Source organism: Temnothorax americanus, unplaced genomic scaffold, assembly GCF_048541705.1.
Source record: "Temnothorax americanus isolate GAGA-0224 unplaced genomic scaffold, ASM4854170v1 Scaffold34, whole genome shotgun sequence".
Lineage (NCBI taxonomy): Eukaryota > Metazoa > Arthropoda > Insecta > Hymenoptera > Formicidae > Temnothorax > Temnothorax americanus.
Window position 1 is genome coordinate 1,964,375 of NW_027509485.1, and position 20,680 is coordinate 1,985,054.

The 20,680-nt window shown below is 35.8% G+C and overlaps 1 protein-coding gene across 2 annotated transcripts in view; it reads right to left on the reverse strand.

Moving 5' to 3' along the window:
- Dsx (transcription factor doublesex) overlaps positions 1 to 6,243 on the reverse strand; it is a 62,794-nt gene extending 56,551 nt beyond the window's left edge. For both annotated transcript variants that reach the window (XM_077413957.1, XM_077413956.1), the window contains exons 1-2: positions 6,110 to 6,243; positions 4,115 to 5,457 (exon numbers count right to left, since the gene is read on the reverse strand). The gene's annotated coding sequence lies outside the window, so the exon portion shown is untranslated. The remainder of the gene's footprint in view (positions 1 to 4,114; positions 5,458 to 6,109) is intronic.
- Between the last annotated feature and the right edge of the window lie 14,437 nt (positions 6,244 to 20,680).

The following is a 20,680-nucleotide window of genomic DNA, read 5'->3' on the forward strand; positions in this document are numbered from 1 at the left end:
CTATTTCATTTATTCCTCAAATTATCTAGAAGTATAATAGATTATAGTTCTATGAAGTATGCATAGTTGATGTCGCTTATAGAACGAAGATACTCTAATAGCAGAAAAAACGTAAGTGTTATCACCAGCTGTACATGCATATAAAATATTTCCGTGTACAACTCTATAAAAAAAGTTCCGTAGAAAGTATATCGAGTGCAAACATCGATTCAAATATAAATGTTTTATATGATGTACAGTGTGTACACAATACGTATTATGCAACACGTAATCTATTAGTAATCTCTGATAGGCATGACTAAATATAAAATTGTAAATTGTTAAAGTTGATAATTGATATAAAAATAAATTCTATAATTTTCATGCAGAAAAGCTACATTAAAAGCAAAATAAAGCAAGATACAATAAATTCTAATTAAAAGTAAATTATTCAAGTTAATCAGTCTATATTAATTGATATGTAATAACGAAATGGAATCTGTTATCAAAATTACAATTGCTAATGCATTTGTTCTCGAATATGAGAATGCAACAGACGATGCACATTTTAAGCAGAATCGAGGTGCGTAGCCAATTATTTTCCAACAAACACGGAATCTGAAAGGTAATCATTACTTGGAACTTCGAATATACTATCATGTATAACTCTAAAAAATAATGTGAGTCGCGAAGCACAGCGTCGTATGTTATTAAGAAAACGTCAGACAAAATCAGACAGGCCGAAATTCCTTTACAAGTTTACTATATCGCGTAATCATTATATTAATATTTAAAATGCCCAATGCAAAATAAAAACTTCGTAAGTATTATTTTGTATCCCGCAATTGAAAGTCATATAGTCGCCTTGAAATATACGTTGAAGGCATCACATCATAATTAGAATAAATCGTAATAATGATATTGAACAACAAGCTAATCTTCTTATATTTCTTATAGTATTATACATTTCATGTGTAATTATATATTTTAATACTGCCAGTTGATCGTTATACACTCTTTAACGATGTCAAAAAACGGTTATAAAGTGAATCATTGACAACCAATTCATTATATAATATATTGATAAAATCAAGTTATATTTTTAAAGCGTATATCAATGCATAAATCCTGGGATAAGGCGTATATATTCTATATTCCTGCGTATATCAATAAATCCTAAAATAGTCAAACTGACTGATAAATATTCTTTGCAATATATCGGATTAAAGTTATATTATTTCGTCAATTTATAATACATAAACGTATATTTCTTTTCACAATTCTAAGAGAGAAAGAGAGAGAGAGAGAGAGAGAGAGAGAGAGAGAGAACAGCGTTTAGTGATGCTACTTCATTACAACCTATATTGTTTTTCTTTTTTAATCGTGTAGAAATATTCAGCTTATTGTAAGCCAATGTTACGAACATTGTAGAAAATCAGCGACAATATATTTCTTATAGCACATATCATATTTTGGCAATGATCGTTGTTTCCCTTTGCGATAATAATAATGGCTGTTAAAGCTTATAAAATCTATATGCGCGATACAAATTATCGCTTACAGAGTCATATAATTCACAATGTATTCCGCAATGTCTCGACCAACCATGGTTGCAATTACTCACAATCATATCGATCGTATTAACCAGAGGCAACATAGAAATCAGCATAGAGAGAATATCGCAATAATCTCAATTAATTAAATTGTTATTAAATCTTATTCATGATTCTTAAGAGAAAGCATCTTCAGATTTCTGAAATTCAAAATATTTATGCAAATATCTTTTTCTTCCAGTTTTCTTTTTGTTGCCAAAGAAATTCATGACAATTCCGTCCAATCTAGCACTGCATATTGCAAAAAACATTTAGCAAAAATCCGTATTTTAAGATAACGTAACAGAAAAATTGCCAAGCACTGTACGCTGAGGTATCTATAAATAATGTGTATAGAGATATCTGCAAAATAAAAATTTCGAGTATATCTCACTGTGCGCCAATTACATATATATATATATATATATATATATATATATACAGTAAATTTATACTATATACACTCGCGAGAGACTTAAGATAAATCGCGCGTACGACGCGAACGAGATTTCTTCGGAACTACGAACAGCGAGATAGAGCAAGGAGCCCGACCACATCGCGATAGGGAGCGAATACATCTCCGCCTAGTTACATTGTATCCCGTTCGCGCGACTTTTTAACTAACTACGACTTCCTGGCACGTCGGCGTGGAGGCAGATGCCATCGGTACAGTCACTCGCAAAAGTGTTACTTTCGGACAAACTGTGAGAACGTAAAAAATTATTTTTATAATTTCTGCCGTTGCGTGCGCGTTATTCTTGTTCGCGTTATCATCACCTCCCTGGACTTTCGCGTGTAATTATTTTAATTGTTGTGCTCTGCTATTTAACAAAATGTGTTCTAACGCAAGGAGGATTAATATTACATGCTTAATGCATTTTTAATTTAAATGTATATGTTTCAAAAAATATTTAAAAAAAAAGTATTCAAACTATATTAAATATACAATTTAAATCTATTTATATATATTTGCTCAAATATATATATATATATATATATATATACTTTCGCGAGTGACTATATTGGGTATCGCGTGAAAGATCTCGCCTAATTTAACTCAGATTTCTTTTAACCTTGTTCTAATATTGCTGTCGGCCGTTACATCTCTTTAACTGATTTGTGTATTTACTGTTTCTACTGTGTTTATAATTTTTTTATTCAATAAATTTGCTATTATTATTATTAGTAGTAGTAGTATTATCGTCATTATTATCATTATTAATTACGAGCAAAATGTCCGTGCTTATTATTAAGAATTAGGACTCATTATTAATATGATACATATTAATTCGTATAGCACCAGTTGATTGATTATGAAATATGATAAGATACAACATATTCTATAATTTTAGCATATATATATATATATATATATATATATATATTTACCAAATAATATTTAATTAATATTTTGTGAATAAAACTATACTAGAGAAATCTCTAACATAATTTTAATACAGTCTAATAAAGTCTCTTTATGCAAAAACGTTAGCGTACATTCGTACATTGCGAACCGGAGGAAGCGAATTAAATCGCCTATATATATTTTTAGGATAATATTTTTATTGCGTTCAATACTCGAGTATCGTTGAGATATGAAATTTCACTTTTTATGACAAGGTAACGATAAGCAGATTAAGATCGATAGGCAACTGAATAAAAAATCGCGTAAGACCGGCAGTTAAAGTTACTTAATTGACCGAGATAAAACTTTATAAACTATAATAACTTCTGCGGGACAAAAGGGCAAAGATAATAAAGCAGAATTGCATAAACGCTCGCAAGAAGCTGCAAGTTTCTTTGCATGTAGGCAATTGAAACTTTCGTGTCGCCGCAAACTTGGCATAGCGTTAAATGATATCGAATGCACCGTAAAATTTGCGCGCGAAATTTTTCGATCGAGGCATGTTTCGAATCAAAATGCGCCTTCTATTTTTATACATTTATAGACAAGTGTGCTAACACTCCCTACTGTATAATCATTATACAAATAAGTGATAAACGAGCCAAAGTGGCGATAATATAGAATACGTTCTATCCTTTTACATCGTTACATGTTTGTTATAAACATAATTCCGAAAGATAGTAATGTTGCGTCAATAATTAGCATTCTATGCAATAATCTTATCTGCGACAGTATCGCTTAAGCTAGGTATCATATAATATATTGCCACACAACAACTACGCTAGAATATACTGCAGTAAATTTCTTCGTTGTAAATTATTCCATGAGAAAGTAGCTGAAAGTTAATACCGGTATTATTAAACTCCAGCTGAAGCTGCGCGCGCAAGAACGGAGTAACTCTCACCTTGATAACGCATATATAAAGTTTTTTTAAGTAATTATGCCAATTTACATGTAACTCCTAATCAAAACGCGGCCTTTTCTTTTTATGTTTTCTTTTATTACAGTACGTTGTTCGCGGCTCATTTCTTTGGCCATAAGAGTTTTTTACATCGTTTTACTAAAAGTTAGCGCGCGCAGCATCTATGTTCAATTACCGGGGAGGCAATAACAAGTTCATTGAGATAGAAAGACTCACCCTGTCATCTGTCTCTCTCTCTTTTTCTTTCTATCTCCTTCTCTCCCTCTCGCTGGCTCGCAGTGGCTGTTTCGTATAACGAAGGCTTTGGACAATTTGACGGTGTTCGAGAGAGGATCCACTGGCTCTCGTCACACGCGAGCACTGAATCTAGTAATCACGCGAGATCCGCCGGCGCGGCTCAATCGAGAAAAATCCCCTCACCCGTGTGTATCTCGCATGCAGAATTCTTCTGCGTAATTTATCCGTTACCGCGTGGCCGGCCGTAGCACTCTGGATGCGTTACACGTGCCGCGCTAGTGTGGCCGCGCTTTAAATAAGTATCGTGGCACCGCGCAATTTCGTTACGCGTGTCTTCAGCGGTGCACGATGCACGCACGTTGCGAGGGCACACCGCCGATCGCAAGCAACACGAGCGACGGGGACAGGAGGGAATTGAAAAGAAGAGAGGGAAGGGAAAAGCGCGGCAGGAAGTCTCCGCCTCCGGAAATGGACAATCCTCCCCTCTTTGCCACTTATCTCGCACGCTTTCTCGTCTCGCCCTTCTTGCCGTGCGCACCTTCTTTCCGCTTTTATTCGCTTATATACAAGATATATATTATCCGTCTATGTTTTAATAAACCTTGTCTTGTTTTTTTCTTCTTTTTTTTTTCATACGATATGCGGGTACGATCTAGAAGCACGAAGCAAGCAGATGCAAGCCGGCAAAAGATAAGTGGTAGCGCAAAAATTAAAGCGAATGGCAAAACCGCGGGCACTCGTGTCGCACACACGCACTTCGTCCAAGGTCTCGTCTCTCCTCCTCGCCGCGTATCACACTATTCTATCGCCGCGGCGCCGTTGCGTTGGTTCGCCGTCTTTCGCGTGTTATTCCTCTCTATCCGTCTCTAGCCGACAAATCTTCTGCAAATTGGCAAATTCGCAATCTCCGAACTAAGTTCCGAGATCCGTCCCGGCAAGTCGCTGCGCGAGATGAGAATCCAACTGGCGCGAAATTGAAATGCGGAGACATAGGGGGGAAAAACAGCGAAGCACAAACCGAGACACAATCGTCAGGGTCAGCCAAGAGACAGCCGTCAACACGATCGATGTGCACTTGCATGCAGTCCGTAACTTACTAAGACCGCCGGTAACCAGGGGTAGTGGACGGAGGGATTTTTCCCACCACTTGGCCATCTCCATCGCAAGTGCAGCGGGGACCACGTGACTGGCTCGACAGTCTCGTGCTTAGATGGAACGTAGGGCGCTTCTGGGGCCCGTATACATTTTTTAGTATTTTTCTTGTATTATGTTAATTACGTTAATAATATAAAAATATATGAAGAATTGAAAATTCATCAAGTCTAGAAAAACACAAAATAAATTTATTATTAGCACACACCACTGAGATATTATATATCTTTCTCTTATATATTATAAGTTTTGTAAAATAACTTTAAATTAATCTTTAGATAAAATTAAAAAATATATAAATTACAAATTCTAAAGAGCATGGTCTAATTTAGTTCCGTCTAGATATCTGTAACATCGCGCAAAAATAAACTTTTAATAAACTTTATTGTAACCATCTAGATAAATTTTTAAAAATTAAGTTATATAAATAAAACATGAGTTTTAACTTTCATTACCTTGCTCCATTTATATAACACACATATATGGATTTTACTTTTATTTATTCTTATTCTTCCTATTATTCTTAAAATAAACTGTATCTTATTTTTGGAATATGATATGTAAATGTATGTGAGTGTCCGCAGTGTAGTCAGCTTGAATCCGTGGATAATTGTAAGCCCAAATAATTGCGCGAATCAGTTGTCTTGTATCCCAGCGGGACACAATACATTTAAAAAATTATAATATCAGTAAATTATATTATATTTAGTCGTCTCCCTAATACTTGCTATTTTCTTCCACTACGGACTCAAACAACACCACGTATTTCGGTGGAGCATATACGCTACTTGTTAGGGTCATGCACTTAGGTATGATGCATACGTCTTATGACAGTGTTGCGCCTGCGCGAAAAAGTCGTTCCGTCTATTCCCTCCGATCCGCGATCTGCTGGTAGCGGCGACACGATGCGAAATACGTGCTGGCCACGGGCGATGCAGGGTGGGAGCACGTCGCGGTGAGGATTGAGGATACTGAGGATAGCGGACACGACAGTCGTATCAGGGGTACGCGGCGTGCGGAAAACGAGTGGGTAGGAAGGGATACCGCTCTCGCGCGCGGTGCAGTGGTCGGGCCGGGTGGAGGTGACACGCGACTTTGGACGGAACGTCGAGGTTTTACGATTGAATTCGTCCGACACCGACAGAGACGATCTGCCGCGTAGATTGTATCGCACTTACATGATGCGACACATAGCGCACTTCGACGACTACAGATGACTAATCGTTTCTGCTGTTTCTGACTGATATAAGTAAATGTCTGTTGAGTTGAAGAAAGTTTCAATCGATCCCATTGCTATATCAACTGAACAGTTGCAAGAGTGTTTCTAACGTCGCTGAAAGAATATTGGACACAGAAACCCTTGACAAAAAGACCACATTAATGATTAAGACAAATATGTTACACATATCCGAATTTAAATAAATTTTGTCCATCATCTTTGGTTTGCTAATCCACGCGAATTACGATATTCATTGTCAGTAATATATTATATACGCGTTATTTCGATGTATTGATCTAATTAATGCATAAATTTTCGATCGATATATATCTTTGCAGCGTTCTGTTCTTGCTGATGTTTTTCGAAAATTATCGCGCGATATCTGTGTTTCAAGCTGGTGTTGCATCGGACAGCAGTATCGGTCAAATATTACTACTTCGCGCCTACGAATGCATATCGTCGTTCGTGGTTGCCAACTCGGCAGGCGAGCAGCAATCAGTCACGTCGTGATTTGACTTTGGAATTGATGCCATGAGTGTCGACTTTATGAATGATTGAAACGCATAGACTGAGACGCCAAAGAATTCTTTGGCCTTAAGAGGAGATCCAAACTGTATATCGATTATATTGTTCTAAGTTCCATAAGAACTTTGCTGTTTTGGTTCTGTCCTAAATAATAGGTTCGAGTAATTTGTTCTTTATAAAAATCAATTTATGACTACACAGGAGAACGAATCGCACAATGAACGTGTGACAATTTCCATCGCAGTTTATTGACAACATTTACGTCGCTACGTTATAACGGCGAATGTCTGACATTGCGAATATCTCGATTATGTGACATGTGACATTTAACATGAGGCTATAATATTTTTTTTCATTATTATTCCCTACACCCTCGAACTTTTATCTTCAGAAGGCTCGCTATAGCGAGAAAACACATGCCAGAAATCGTTATGTAATGTAACACTATTGTAAGTACCGTGTATGCGAACAATGCAGTCCGAATAACTAAAGACGGGTGTATCGTACGGAGATACACCCGGGAAACGGAATTCAAATAAAGAAACTGCGTGTGTGTGGTATGTTCGCGCGCGGGAACAACTCGCGATCGTAAAACGAAGCTACATAGTCGTACAGAAAAGGATTTGATATTTGTGTGTGTTTTTGTATATGTATATAGATATATATATGTGTATACACGAACTTTTATATTTAATATCCTTCGCGTACAACGTTCGCGCGCAATGTATCGTGCACACACTGCACACGCTATATCCGATAGGATTCTTTTTACTTAAGTAACCGGAGAGACCACAATGGTCGGATAAGTGGTAAAACATGCCAGCCCCGCGTCTGCCATCTTGAATTTACGACCCATTATTGATTTTTTAGCCGCTATGGCAATTACGTAGTTACTTGTTGAATATTTTATTTCGCATTATGATTGCCGATATTAGACAATGTATTACCAGATAATTTCAAGGGTCAGTTATAGCCGTCATTGAAACGTTATAGATAACGTCAAAAGGACGTTGTTACAATATGAAGTATGTTCTCAGCGAGTTTCTTCTTCGTCGATGTAATTTATACCCTATAACGCGCCGTCTTATCAGAGGGTGAATACTAAAAATTGGTAAAAATCAATTGTCTTTCTTTGGCATGAGAAACTTGCACATGGAGCAACAAACTCTCACATTTTACGAGTGCAATATATGTTATCAAAGTGATATTTAAAGCGTAAGATAAAAAAATGTTTATTATTTTCGTCTATATAAATGTCGCGTGCGGTCTTAAAGTAGAAGCTGTTCTAATCCACAGCAAGGAAAACGTGAAAACTCTAAATCTATATGATTCTAAATCTTAATATCAAAAATAGATATGGCAAAATATAAATCAATTCTATTCCTCATCACAGAGCACACACATGAGCGTAATCATTATAATAATGAAATTTTGAAACCTATAATATAGACTTCAGACCTATTTTAATAATAAAATCAAATTTCCTATCATGTCATTATCGTATCTTTCGTGCAAGAATTTTTACAAATAAAATATACTTTCTTCCTATTATCACTCTTTTCTCCTTTAATCGTCACAACTTAATGCGATAAATATTTCGTTTTAAACCGCGAGAAAAGCAAGCAAGCAAATCACTGTTGTGGTTATCAAAGGGAAAAGGCTTTAGAGAGAATATCGCGTTTAACAAATATAGAGAGGAGACGTGGCGGAGTAAAGAACGATCGTAAAATGTCGACGAAATAGATCCAGGGTGCGATAGTCAGCGCTCGGACAGAATAAATACATACACACCGATGCCACGGTTGATACTCCACTTGCGGCCGAATTTACTGATTGAACCGCGGCGGCCGTTCTTGCGGTAGAAACGGGTTTTACGCGTTCCGGAGATGCCGGCGCAGCACCGGAAGTGTTCCCGCACGGGACGACTGCACCGAATTGTTTCGGGAAAAAGATCGTAAATCTCTCGAACTCGATTCGGTATAAAACAGGTGAGTTTGAAATCGGGGCTCTAATCTCACCGAAACTGGGCACGCGATAGTAAAAAAGTAATGTTCACGTCCCCTTAGCGCATGTGTCTCATAAAAACGTTATTGGGATTTTATGTCTCGAGTAATTAAGATGGTGACGGAATTGTTACTATAGTTTATAAATTCTATATATCTCATAATTTATATATAATATATATATATATATATATATATATATATATATATAATATATATATATATATATATATTATATATATCATTTTGCGCAATTATATATTCATTAACAAGAAAACATGTTAAAATCGAGCTACATTTCTACAGATATGTCCATTTTCTTAGCATGTACACACGTAAAACATTTTTAGAACGTAATTTAATTATTTTTTAAATTTAAATTAGGTACTTGTTCAAGACCTGTCCGTTTCGTAATAGAACTCGTGTAGAAACCATTTGCATATTAATATTGATAAATAAGATTTCAAATTATTTTACTCGACCTCTGTCTGTTATTCTAATATCATATATAACCTTATTACAGATAATTCTTCATTATTTGCGATATTTCGAAGATTGATAATTGTCTGATTTGATAATTTTAAAGTCTGATTATGATTTTTTACATTTATTGACGGCATACCTATCATCATCACATTAGGGCCAGATACTTTAAGAATTTTTATAAAGTCTCAATTCTATTACTATATAGAAACTTGGAGTGCTTGATAGCAAGCTTGATAGGCTTTGTCATGATATGCAGTATAATTTTTAATAACAGGGCACAGCACGACAGCGTGTTGCGTGACGAGCGAAATATTAAGTTCATAATAAGTTAAGTTTCACAGTAAGAAAGTAACAAGAGCAAAAGAAGATAAAAGATATCGAACCATACACGCAACTCGAGTGTCAAGTATCCAGGCGGGGATTCGCGATATAGTCTGAGGTCCATTGAAAATGTTCTGCGCCTGCAACGATGGCACAGCGCATTCCACACGGTAACAGCGACAGGGCGGGCAGCCGAAAAAAGATAACGTCACACATCACGATTGGACAGAGACCGAATCATTCCGATAAGGAATCGTGAATTGTATGCGCGTGGCATTTTGCAAGATGCAACCAGACGAATTTGATTTAAGGCGCATGCTGAGCATCACGAAGAGCGAAGGTATAACGGGATACATTCGATCAAACGGATTATCGTCACGATCGCGTGATTTTTATTACGAATCGTACGAATTAAAATCGGCGAAAATGCGAATAATTTCATTGGTCACTTTCAAGACTTGTAATTTGTAATGTCTCCTTCCGAACTGAACAGCGTGCATATTTACTGACTTTCGCGTTTTTGTACGTATATTTGCGGTTCTCGATCTTTCGGAACTTTCTCTCGAGAACTCGCGCAGAACAAAGTGTGCATCAATTAAAGTTCCGTGAACCATTTTTTATACCTTGTCGGTCGATTTATATTCTGAAGCATATATTTCGCATAAATTTACATAAAATAAAAAGCGCTCGGCTCCGTCTTGAATCAATGAATAAGTTGTTTCTGTTTCCAAAATTTTGTTACATTGTTCAAAATGAAAAATGTTAAATATATGTATATACATTAAATATCTATTTTTGTAAAATATTGCTCAGAAAATATTTTAATTTGAAAAAATGTCTATTACAAAAAAAATTTTTTATCTCTACAAAAATATTTCGCGAAGAGTGAGCGCAGCGAAAAATTACGTTGCGTATAAAAAATTTTTTTCGATGTCGCGTGAGCAGATACGATGAGAAAAACTCGGCAAACACATTCGCCGAAGAAGAAATAAAAAAGGACAAACCGTTGCACTCTCAGAGATGCGATATAAACAGGATAAGCAAGTGGCCGGAGAAGGGCGAGGCAATAAAACACGGTATAAGCATAAAAAAACAGAATTAAGTAAAAGAAAGGTGCGTATGCGTCGATTAAATTGCTCCGTGATCTGCAACTTAAAATTCTCAGATACGGCACTGTTCAAGAAAAATACCGCAAGGCCAATATTAACAAGCAAGCAATTCCGTCAAGGCGGATCTATGTACACATGTATGTGTACCATTCTAAGCTGTTTGCAACACAACGATATTTAGTTTCAGCGAAAAACATTATTTGCGGCATTCCTGTATTTTGAATAATTACAAGAAATTTCTCGATTCGAGGAATAGCTGAAGAAAGTCTTATATAATGAATCCATATATAATTCGTTCAATTTACAAATCGATGTAATATATATTAAAAGTTAGTAATTTTGAATTTATATCCAAATAAAAATGCTAATAAATATTCAGAAAATTCTTAGACATCGGTAAGCAACATAATTATTTATTAATATTTAGATATCAGTAAGAACGGTATAAAAAATTTTGAAAATATAAATCTGCATATAATAAATCTAAAAGTCCAGCAATTTTACAGATATAAAAATATTTTGCAAGACATTGTTATGGCACGGCGAGAAAGTTGCACTCATACCGAATATTGATGACGAAAAACGCAACTATTTACACGCAATTCGTAATGTTTGAGAAGAAGATTATTTCTTACATTAAATTCGACACGTGGAACAGGTTCCACCGTGACTGTTGCGATGCACCTGCAGCCGACGCGACGCTTCTTGCAGCCGTTTCTCGACGACGATTTCTCAATTGGCGCTTAATTAAAGGCAGGTTGCTCTTTATGTGTGACTAATTGAAGGGGTCCGATCAAGAATGTATCTCGAACCAAAATCATTTCGTTTGCTCTTGAAAAGTCATCTTTAGCGCCGCGGAGTTAATACGGAGAATGCGGATATGCTTATCAGCATTCAGGACTTGGTAGAATCGTCGTTAGCCACCGCGAGTTGGAGAATCGCGGATAATTATAGATTCTCTCGTGAGATTGTGTGGCGAATGAAATTCGGCCCTTTCGCAAACTTCATCAGCATTAATAACAGTTCCCATTAATGTTAATAACATCCGGGCCGTGTTTCAGACAGGCTCGGCACATCATTATATTATACACGCACTTGATCTTCGATCGTTGCGCAAAGCTGTTTATTTTCGCATGCAAACGGGATATTTAATCGTACGGTCGTAGGGATCGTTATTTTTGAGATACGGTCCGTTTCCAATTCCAGTTCATCCTGGCACCGTTCTGCAATTGATCGATGGAAACGATAAGACAAAATATCTTGATAATAAATAATTTCTAGACTTATTTTCGTATTCGACATTCGAGGCGACATTCTTCGTGTGAACGACGCCTAACATCGTGCATGGTAACCGAAGTTGCCGATGGGCGTCAATGGTTTAATTCACCGCCTTGGGCAACCGACTCTGCTACCTGGTCGGTTAGCACGCCATCATTTACGTGAAGCGTAATTCATGAGAAACGGAGCACCTTACGAACATGAACGGTAGAAAACTGCCGGAACTATCCTGCAGATAAATTCCGAACACCAAAGCGAGTCAGCGTTGCATCACGATACGAGCCGACTGTATATTTGACCCTGCAGTTCCTCCAGTCGGCGGCCTTGAACGGACATTACCTGCTTTATGATAGCACTTAAAAGAAAGTAGCCGAATTACAGTTGCCTCTCGTCTTCTGAATGACTGAACCTCGGATAACTTACGTATTGTGATAATTAGCTGTCGACCTTGATCTTTGTAACTTGAGATAAACAGGCGACTGTTAATTCTATCAGTAAAGCTTGTGTGAAAACATCAAACAGATTAACTGGTTTAACACTGGTTTTTATCTAGCTGTAATGAGTTATGCACTTACATTTCGCAAGTTTAATAGAGAATCAGTAACAAAACGATGCATTGTAAAATGAAAATAATTTAGTTTCCCAAAATTATCGATATTGCATTTTTTACATTTAATATTCTGGCATAAATAATAATTTCCAACAGTATATTGTAAAATATTTTGCTCCGTTTTCGCTTTGGATTTTAAATCGAGAAATTTGGCAATGCACTCCTAAATTCAATATTTTGAAACGAAAACAACCAGTAGCGTGTTGTTTTATCAGAAGGCAGCGCGACAAACGTTTTGTATCTGCACACATAAATCTTTCTGCCATTTGCTCTTTCAAGTCACGTAATAATATCGGTTATTTTCATTCAAAAGTATTGCATTAACATTGACGTTTCCGAAAAAATTACAGGAATAACACCGATAAACGTACGCATACGACGCGAGCTATAATTATTCTGTCTGCTCGCAATTTTCTAAATTGTAATGCGGGCAATTATCTGCCCATAACGGAATTATTACATGTTTTACTGCGCTAAAATAAGCGAATACTATGTGACCACTGTTCCCTATGCAAATGCATGCTAGCTATACCGATGTAAAGCAACTTACGTGACATGTGCCTGTCAATTCTGTTTAAATTAGCGTAATGTCACTTTTATTTAGGAAATATGTAAATCGGGCAGAGAGAGAAAGAAAGAGAGAGAGAGAGAGAGAGAGAGAGAGAGAGTAAAACATATATATAAGGCTATTGTATTTCGATCCAAAATATCTCATTCGTGTTTCGAGATGCGAAAAATTTGACAATCTCTCAAAAAAATGCAAACATCCGTAATTTTAATTACGGATTATTTTTCTAAATTAATAATCGTAAAACGGCCGTAACCGTAAAACCAACTGACCATCTTTTTCCGAGAGGCAAAATTTTTATATGTCTACGTATGCCGCGCACAAAATGTTCCCTCTCGAACAGCAATCCTTCCCGGTAGAAATGCGCGAGAGCGATTTAATCGCATTTGGCGTGACGCGACACGCGATGATCAAAAAAATGGAGCGCCTCTATTCTCCCTCGGCAAACCTGCTCACGGCGTCTTTCGTGCATTGGTATACCCTTCGATTTATCACGTTTCTTGCGTGCGTGCCGAGTATTACTTTGGCATTTTGCTGCTTATGAACTTCTCTGTGCAGGCGATATGAAAAAAAAAAAAGAAAAAAAATCGCTATAGGGGAAGCCCGGGCAAAGCAAATGCCCTGGGCATAGCGGATAGGCTTCTTTCTCTCTCATCTATACTTTATGGCGCTATGAGTCTCTAGCAGGTAGAGTGAGCGACCGGCCGCCGACGTCATAACAGCCTAGTGCGAAAAAACATGTAATTGCTCTCGTGAGTTTTTTTTTCTAAGAAATAATAAATTTTGTGTTTTCTTGCGAATTTTGCTAAGGTATAATACGTAGCTTGATTATTAGTAGTAATATTGTTCCTTAAGCACCGTGAATGTTTTTTATAAGAATTCCCTGTTTTTTAAATTCTATTGGAGTTGAAAATTTTTCACTTGTTGCTCATACCTATTTCAACCTTTCCAAGTTCACCCCAAGTAGATCCTTTGGGCAAAGCGGATGAACCATCTCCTGGTTTGGTCATATTGCGATTGCTGTTTTTTCCGTTTTAAGATGGTAAAACAGACCAAGTGAAATGGGCGGTAACCAACATACAATGTTTCTGCTTGGTGTGTTCTGAACAATACACGGACCCGCCGTTCATAGACTGGATCCAATGTAGCCAGTGCACAATAGATGGGCCCATAAAGGCTGTATTGCATATGGAGGATTTGGCAGCTACTTTTGTGACGATTGCCAAGACTAATGTTGATTTATTTTGCTCCATCCGCTTTGCCCAGGAAGGATCGGAAAAGCGGATGATAATCTCTTTTGCCTTAGTATTTGATTCCAAAGAGATTTAAATGTTTAAGTTTTTTATGTTGTTTTTATTTTATTTGAAAGTTGATTATATTTAGAGAATTATTAGAATAAAAAAGGTTTCCAATCTCAATTTTAACTGTCTTTTTTCTTGCCAAACCTTAACACATCCGTTTTGCCCGGGCTTTTCCTACCCCTTCGCCTCTCTCTTTTTTTTGTTCTCTCCCTTTCGTTCTTATCATGTCATCTCTCTCATTCCTCGCTTCTTCTTCTCCTTCTTCTTCATCGTCTGTGCGTCTCACCTTCTTTCTACGTATTACTCTTTCTCCTTTTCACCTGATTTCACCATCTCATTTCCTCTTTTCCGATCTCTCTACCTATCTCTCTATCTAGCTCACTCTCCCTACTCTCTGTACGATTCCACAGAGTTGCTCTCCTTCTTACTCCCGTTCGCTCGTTCCCCCCAGCCGTATTTAGTTACCCATAAACGACCGGCATGCAACTCCTCGGGTGTACGCATATTGCATCGAACCGCGTGTTTCTGCCACGTTCGTGTTACCACCGCTTCATGCGTACACGTGCGTGTAAACCGCTGCACGATCGCGCACGCACGGACGCACGCACGTATACCTGCCCTGCATATTGCGCGCATCGCCCGAGGATGAATTTCGGAAATACATCGCTCATCTTCTTTCCGCTTTCCTTAGCCCACGATAGACGTTTCGGTACATTGTGAATAACTTGTATCAAAAATCGATACCGTCTTGAGATAATCGCGATATCAGACATATCGCGAATATCGAAGAAAATATAGATATTTCAAAAATAAGTAACGACTTTTTTATTTCTGATAAATCTCGTTTCAATTATTATATAATTTTCAGTTATGCAGCTTCCGTATACTAAAAAGAGAAATTTTCTAGTCTTAAAATTATTCTTTACAATAATTTTTTTACGTTACTATATTTTTTATATTGTATAATACTGGTTAATGAAATTAATATATCTATCCCGTTCCCTTTAATCTGCCTTAATATGTCTGTGCTCTTAAGAGTCAATTTTACATGCTCAAAATAAATTCAAAATTTCTCGATCTCGGTTGTTTAGTCCACGTGATGAATATGTCGATGTATAAAAAACAATATTCACGAGATTCTAGACTCATATAATAATCGCGATATTCACATGGAAAGATTATTATTGTAAGATACTCATAAAAATAACAATTTATATTCTATATATTTTTTATGTTATTTTCGAGAAAAAGGGCGTACCGACCGGCTATATAATTCACGCACGGCGATTATTATTCGCTGGAAATTTTATGCGACCAATTTCCTACACACACGTGCATGCGACGAAACGTCCTCGACTTATTTTATATGAGACGGTATTATGTGTGGTCGTAACTTACCGTTACATACACAAAGGTACATATATCTTTCAGGTTATCGCCGTGAAATTTGCATTCTATTAATTTACACAATGTAAAACAATGTATGTAGCCGCGCAATAATATGCGGCTACCTCTCGAATATCTATTATATAAATTATAGAGATATATTTTTATAGAATTTATAAAATTATATACCTATAACATATGTTACAAATATATAAAAAATGTGATTCTTTAGATAATAAACAATAAAAGTTTCATATAATATTAAATATTAACATATAATGACTACAATCGCACTTGCGTTTTGGGGCATCGTTTAATAATAGTTCGTTTTTTGAAGGTACAAGCTATACTTATATTACAAACAGTGCGAGAGTGGCAATGATCAAGTTATTCGAATAGTATCTAAAATTGGTCTCAAAGTATCTATTAGTTGGCCGTTTGGCAAGGCTTTGTGTCACTTTATAATTGCTGCAATTATATTACTTATATTTTTGATAATAATTGTAATTATCAATTATAAAAAATAAATCAGAAACATTGTTGCTTCCAATCGTATTATTTTCAATAAAAATGTGCTTAAAAAATGAAAGGTGCGCTTAGTGTGTAATAAAGTGTGAAATGAAAACTGTCCTGTTAAGAAAATGTATATTACTTATCAAAAAATAATACTCTTTATAATTTTTTTTCTATTCTTAATAATTAATTTGAGTCGCTAAAACATCTAATTTAGCAACATATAGTAATCGATCTGTAACTCTTTTAACAAAATGAATAAAAATCCAGATATCTATTTAATATAGTTTTTAGTATATTTTTCATGTAAATCAAGATCGTAAAGTATATTCATTGTAAGAACTTCTATTTTTTATGGCTAAATAGATAACATTATTAAAAATAATGTACAAAACGTAATTATTTCTGTTTACTTTATATTTACCGCACATACACCTATAGCAAATCATATCAGATGTAAATTAATATAATTAGGTATCCAAGAAAAATTTGCAACACCTATCGAGTAAAAAATTTTTTGTCGGAAGTTTTGTGTTGGGATTAAGCTTTTATTAACGAAAGGAATTGATTCAACATTCTACGCACCGACTACCACGGTCGGCGATAAAATGTTATTTTATGACTGGTGGTCGACACACTCGACACTGGCGAATCTGCTAGTCAGTCCGGTCCTCACCGATCTTTTGCCAAAGACTGTACCGGCAGAAATAGCGGGTCGCCGATCAGATCGTATCCGATCTCGTCGCATCGTACTTTATACCACGTGTGTAAAACGCTGCGTATGCGTGTGTCCATCAACACAAAGTACGGTAAAGTGTACCATTATGGAGTCTCATAAACTATTTTCGAGACCATATAGGAATATATTTTGGTCGCATCGGCCATTGCACGGTTTTGTATGTCAGACGTAATAAACCTTTGCATGATCATTGAGATACGAAGTGGAAAGACTCGCAGACAATCTGGGTTTAATCTTCTTGGATGTTTTGGTGCAACGTTATACAGATTAAAGTATTTTTAGAGTGGAAATTACATTACGGGAGAGAGAGAGAGAGAGAGAGAGAGAGAGAGAGAGAGAGGGAGAGAGAGAGAGAGGTCAAGTAAATTTATTCTACGACATAAATGACGGACTCGCGCAAGCACAGAGAAAGACAAATATAATCCTCATAATTTTATCGACTAGATATCCGCTATTTTATCAAGTCTCGTACATATATATTGCAGTTATATTCCTTGAATGATCCCTCCATGACCCTGGCAAATATTTGCTATCTGTGTCATTAGCTTTTAAAACGTCTTATCACTATATTACTGTAGCAGTTACGATAGTATGATCCATATTGCAATTTATGGACGAACGATGATACGCAATTATCACTTGCAAGATACATCCGTAAAACGATTTCTAGTCATTATTTTTAATCGGTTATCTATAGATTGCATTATAGCTTATAAATTAGAACACTCTTATCGTAGTAGTGTAAACAAAAATAATGATTGTTTTAGGTTTGTTATACCGATTTTTAAAATAATTTTGCATTAATGTTGATATAACACACAATCTCTTTATCTTACCGACATCAAAAATGTGTCCGAACTAATTACCATCTATATGATGCGTTTTACGAAATGCGTTGAACAACAAAATTAAAAAGTAATATCTTTTATGATCTCTTAAATCTCGTATCGAGTCAAGTTATGATTATTCACACCGCCTTCTCTCGGGAACTCAAGAACAGGTTTTAATTTATAAATACCATCAGGAAAAGAGAAAGAGAGAGTACCGTTAGCGTCTTCGATGTAATAATTAGTCGTGGTACCATCTCATTCCAGCAAACATCAAAATTTTGCAGCTCACTCGCATCGTCACTGGACACTGGTTTTATAATTCGATCGCTGAATCCTAACTATTTTTTTATTATTCTATTCAAGTTGTGTAAGTAATCTTGAACTTGAATATTGCGATAACATTAGTTATAAATTTGAGTCTCGCACCGCAACGAAAAAATTGTTAATACTACGCTATTATTAAATACTTTGTACCATATAAATTTCAAATTTCTTGAATTTTTATTTATAATTCGTTGTTCCCAATTTTATTGTAATACATTATTATAATAAAATACTATTTCCCAGTTGGCACAATTATACACTAGGTTAACATAAGTATAAATAGACATTTTGTTGTTCAAATATATTTCTATTGTTTTACATAAAAAGCAAAGAAAATACTGTATCATTAATATATCAGATATCTGATAGCGACGGCTTATTCTCCTGTCTTGTTTCAAATAAAGATTTAATTTTGCACAACACAATATTTGTTACATTCTTCTAATGCCTTTTTATACATGTCCATTTATTTCTATTATCCTAGCGTATTTAGACAACGAGCTCTTAAACAACGCTCTACATTTCAATGTCCCCTCGAAAGTTTCTTCCTCATAAACCGTTAATAGTTTAAGACTCCTCGGCGAGCTAGATAAGACCTAAAGTAGTAAAGATAAACAGTTTATCTCACTGCACTAAGCATTTGTGAGGAGATTGTAAAGTTGTAACGTTAAACTTTCGCGAAAGCACACGTTGGTCACTTCATATGAAAAGGCAATGAATAACAGGGCAATTTATTATGTATATATTCGTATATATTAATACAGCGATACGTATCGTCGACGAGTGGCCGCATAATATTACGAGCAATCTTGTGTTCATAACAAAATATCACATTGTACTATTCAAATTTCATTCGAAATAAAAGATACGCGTTTATATAAAACTCGACATCAGAAAATGAAAATTGTATATATATTTTTTTTTACTGTCGTGCATATCTCATTTTTTCAGTTTTGGTTAAAAATAAAAATAAATTTGTTAAAGAATCCTTTTGCGAATGTGTGTATGTGTGTGCTCAGGTATCGTCTAAAGTTACAGTTCTATCCGTCGTCTCTCTTGTCCTCTGTTTTTCTCCACCACTCTCTTTCTCTCTCTCTCTCTCTCTCTCTCTCTCTCTCTCTCTCTCTCTCTCTCTCTCTCTCTCTCTCTCTCTTCCTCCAATTTCGCCGCAGCACTTATTTAACCGCTCCAACAGGCCTCGTGTCACATTCTTTCAGTCACTGATAGAAACTTACAAAGTTCACTCGTCCAAGAAAGCGGCGAATGCGAAGCAGCTCTGTCTGCATAGCATTGAATTTTTGCACACATTTACCAGCTTTCCAATTGTTCTTATCAGTGGCTTTATGGAAATGTTGTTATATTATACGAATGATTTCTTAAAAAGAGAGATGATGCCAGGATTTGTATTAATGCAAAGACTATTGTGCAGCTCGAGTGAATTATAGAATGTATTGTAATAACCGATGGGGTATTTTGCGTTCTCTCTTCTCTTCAAAAACTCTTTTCGTGTGCAACATAAATACAAAAGTAGCACGCGGTCAAATTCAGGTTTTGGATACAAAGAAAATAGTACGGTTAACAACTAATGAAGTGATGAGATTAATATATAGATTAGATTAGGTAGTAGTAAATTAGAAATAAGTATATAATATTTATGCTCCTGTTATTTGGTTACATTTCCAGGACTTCTTTGTAACTAACTAAGCATAGATGAAGCCGTATACGTATATGTGTTCGTCGTATTACACGGTACATTTTTTAATCGACTACTTTTGATTGCAAAATAATTTCACGATTAACAGATCATAATTAGCAGTAGAATAATTGAAACGATCTTTTTACACGACATTCGTTGCTATTGAAAAATAATTAAACTCTTTACAGTGTGTTTTAATAATTCGCGAACAATTACAAAAAAGAGGAAATTTATTAAAAACGAATAAATAATATTTAGAAACTCATTGCACCATTCTGAACCATTAATAACGTGTCACTTCCTATATATATTTCTATAGATAATAACAAAATGTAGATTGCAGATTCGTTATAAACCTCGGTAACGACGATACAAGCTAAATTACAGTGACTTTTTAATTCTCATCACAAGTCCGAAAGCCGATTCTTATCTGATTTATTTCGAGGCATTTTATGCAAGCTGCCTGCTCTACCAAGTGAGTAACC